Raw genomic sequence first — 4,098 nt, 5'->3', positions numbered from 1 at the left:
AAAAAAAAAAAAGCTTTCTGTTCTGTAATTTTTGTAACTATTGCCTGACAGGATTTGTGGTTGCTTGCCGAAGCACGCTTATGCTGCTCTGAGCCCCGTGCTGGGTCTTTCCCGCCTCTGTTTCATCTCCGTGTTGGCAGGAGCTGGGTGTCTGCCTCACTCAAGTTGTGGCTTTCTTGCTTCTCTATGATGGCTTCTATTGTACCCAGGAGACAGGTCCTTCTTAAATCCTTTCCCTTAGCAGGCAGTCACTCAGCTTAGGTGGAGCATGTGGAGTCTGGATTCCCCTAGGTTGTGGTTCCCGATTTAATCTCCTGAAACATTTGTTTCCAGTTTGGGCTCATCTGGTACCACTGAGGCTCCTGCTAGTCCCCGCTGCTTAAGGGGCCATAGGAGTATGCCCGGGAGAAGCCAAATTGGAAGCCGAAGGGTGCTCTGACCCATGGGTCCTCATCTCTGTGGGAGAGGGAAGCTTGGGCCTGTGGAAGGGTGAGACCCGGCTCCAGAGCACTCCCTCTAGATGCCTTGCTGTGCCTTCCACTGGCCAGCGCTGTAGGTGGGAATTGCCTTTAATCCAAGGGAGGGACACACCTGTCTACCTTGCTTTCTTTTGCTAGATTGGGGTTCAAGAGACTCTGGGCCTGGGACCCCTCTGGAGTTTCCCCTTGCAGGGAGGCCGACCCTACAATCCCTGGCTAAGAGTTGGATGTGCAGTGTGGGCGTAAGCTTGGAAGGCAGTGGTGAGGACCTGGTGGGGTGAGGGGTGAAGATGCAGAGAGGCGGAGAAATGAGGGCAGGAAGCTCCCCTGGGCTGGTACCGGCAATCTCTCTAGTACCTGGTACAGAACCAGAGCTTGGAACTGGGGTCCAGATAGGCCTGATCATTTTTAGCTCATGGGTGAAGATGCATCCTTTGAGTGATGGGAGGCTATACACAAGGCAGCCAGGGAGAGTACCCTGAAGGTCTCCTGACTGCAGATACCCTGACAGTGATGAAGATGGGGCACTGAGAGGCGCTGAGCAGTAGAGGGCTGAGAACATGAGGGGTTAAATGACAGTGAATCCTGGCACTTCGTAGTACTCCCCTCCTCAGTACCCTAGCAGACCCCTCCTGGCTCAGCCCTGCCAGGCTCCATGAGCTGACATCACTTGCACCTGCCAGGCTAAGACAAGCACTCGGCAACCCCAGAGCCTTCTGCAATTAAAGTCTTAAGAGTGGAATCTCATAAGCGAGGGGGGGGTTAGCAATTTCCCGCTCAACATGTCAAAAGCTGCTCATCCAAAGCACCCCTAAGAGACAGCAGGCAGGGAAGAAGCATGTGCCAAGGCTCCTGGAGTGATGCTGGGGTGGGGGTGGGGTGGGCAGGGCTTAGCCCCGTCTGTCACCCCAAGGTGCAGCCTCCTCTCTGTGGTGGTGAGGGGAGACAACCGGAAGCCAAGGTGCAGGGCCCAGGGTCTTACTGCATGAGGGTTAGGAGGCAGAGAAGCTGTCACAGCAGATCCTATAAACCCTTTTTAAGTTCTGTACTATGGTCTTGGTCACCCAGCCCCTCTGTCTATTCTCTTCTTCACACCTGACCCCTCAACCCTGGGCCTTCCTGCTGGAAGGTCTCTGGTAATGCACAGCCATGTGTGTAACCCACTTACATGTGTGGGTGTGTGTGATGTGGCATGCATATGTGTGTAAGCAGCTATGCTGCATGTGTGTGCATACATGTACAGTGCACATGCACGCGTGTGCATGTGGGGATCCACGTAAATTGTGTTTCATTTCCTCAGTATATGAAGAGCTCAGTGGGCTGGAGATGTAGGTAAGAGCAAGAGCACCTGCTGTTTGTAAAATCCTAGGTCCTGTCCCCAGTAGTACCACCAAAACAGAAAGAAAAACACCTAATAAATTTCATAAGAAAAAGATCTACAACTCAACATAAAGATAGGCAACTGATAATAAACAAATAATTTGTAGAAAAAGAGATTCAGCTTATTATTTATTTATTTATTTATTTATTTATTTGCAGTACTGAGGGTTAAACTCAGGACCTTGTGCTTGCCAGGCAGGCATTTATGCTTTAGGCATATATCCCCCCGCCCAGTCTGCTACATTTAAGACATATGTAGGGGCCGGGAGATGGCTAAGTAGAATAAGCGCTTCCCTGACAAGCGCAAGGGCCTGAGTTCAATCCCCAGTTCAGAAAAAAAAAAAAAAAAAAAAAAAAGACATATGTAACCTGTAACCCTAGTAAAATATACCATACCAAGATTCAGATTCAAGGAGTGACTATTTGGGTCCTAGGGGGAAAACAGAAAACAATGCTCAGCCTCTCTCACAAAGAAATGAAAATGAAGACAAGAAATGATACACTGTTCACCCTTTAGGTTGCTAAAATTTAATCCAAATGCTAACATACAAGGTAGCAAAATGTGGGGCAATAGATACTTCCTAGTGCTTGATGGTAACGGGATTGGGACACTTCTCTGGGAGAATAATCTACTAAAAGTAATATCTAGTTAGGTGCGGTGGTGCACACCTGAAATCCCGGCATTCAAGAGGCTGAGGCAGGAGGAGCACTGTGAGTTCAAGGTTGGCCTGGGGTACAAAGTGAGTTCCAGGCCACCCTGAACTGCAGAAGGAAATCCTGACTCAAAAAGACAGAAAACAAAAACAAAAAAACTACTAAGAAGGACATAATACACATAAGCTCTGGTCCATTGGTCCCACTTTTGGGGCCCTCTAACTAAAAACAACAGTAGATGAAAATAGATGTAAAAGATTAAGGGCCAGACAGATACATCAGCAGACTAAAGCGCCTGCTCAGGCAGAGTTCAGCAGCCAGGGTTTGGTCCCTGATGTGTCCTGCCCCCCTGCCCCCGGGGTTTGCTGAGACACTGGGCGCGTGGTGGTGCTAATCCTAGCGCTTGGGAGGCTGAAAACAGGAGAATCACTACAAGTCCAATCTACATAGTGAGACCATGTAGACCCTGTACTAAATACAAAAAAAAAAAAAAAAAAAAGATTGATGGGCAAGACCAAAGAGAAACAAAATATATAGCAATGGGAAGCAATCAAAATGCACATTGCTAGGAGAATGATTTATAAATCATGGTACATTGCACCAGAAGAGAATGGACAAAATCCATGTGCACTGACATAGAAAAGGAAAGAAGGTCCAAATATTTTGTAAAGAATGGAAAACAAGATGTAAGAGACAATGTCGAGTTTTTGTTTTTTCCCATTTTATGTAGTTGGTATAGGATCTCACTGCACAGCTTGGACTTGTAATGATCCTCCTGTTTTCAGCCTCCCCAGCACTAGGATTACAGGTGTGCGTCACTATGCCTGGTTGTAGTTGCTGGCTCAGCACGCCCTGTGGGTGGGGCTGGTGGGGCCTGCAGGACTGGGGATCAAAGCCTGGTCCCTGCGCTTGCCAAAGCAGGCACTTAATCTGCTGAGCTATCTTGCTGACCCAATGTCAAGTTTTTAAAAGTCGTGCACTAATAACCCCCAGCAGTAGACCTCAGCGCCCTGCACGGAGGCACTGATGTCAGTGGCCTGCCTCGGGCTGCTGGCCCTGCCCAACTGGAGGAGGATGGACCTGTCCTCATTTATCTTTGTGTTGTTTTCCTTGGTAAAATGAGGACATTCCTTTGTGGGGAGGGTGCTGAATGTTGAACCCAAATCCATTGCGCTGAGTTAGGAAAAAAAGAAAAATTTGAGGCAGAATTTTGCTAAGCTGCTAAATTACTCAGGTTGGACTTGAATTTGTAATCCTCTTGCCTCAACCTCCCATAATGCTGAGATATAGGAATGTGCCATCATGCTCAGCTTGAATTTGCCTTCCTTCCTTCCTTCCTTCCTTCTTTCCTTCCTTCCCTCCTTCCTTCCTTCCTCCCTCCCTTTCCCCTTTCTCCCTCCCCTCCTTCCTTCCTCTCTGTCACTGTCTCTCACTGTCTATCTGCCTGCCTGCCTGTCTGTCTGTCTGTCTGTCTGTCTGTCTGTCTGTCTGTCTGTCTCTCTCTCTGTCTTTTAATACAACTCTATTGTTGTACAGTTGAGCTACAAAACTCACATACTTATATGGTCTAATATGATAAGTTTTG

Source organism: Octodon degus, unplaced genomic scaffold, assembly GCF_000260255.1.
Source record: "Octodon degus isolate 3935 unplaced genomic scaffold, OctDeg1.0 scaffold00112, whole genome shotgun sequence".
Classification (NCBI taxonomy): domain Eukaryota; kingdom Metazoa; phylum Chordata; class Mammalia; order Rodentia; family Octodontidae; genus Octodon; species Octodon degus.
The sequence above is the reverse complement of the archived record's forward strand: the minus strand, read 5'-3'. Positions refer to the sequence as shown.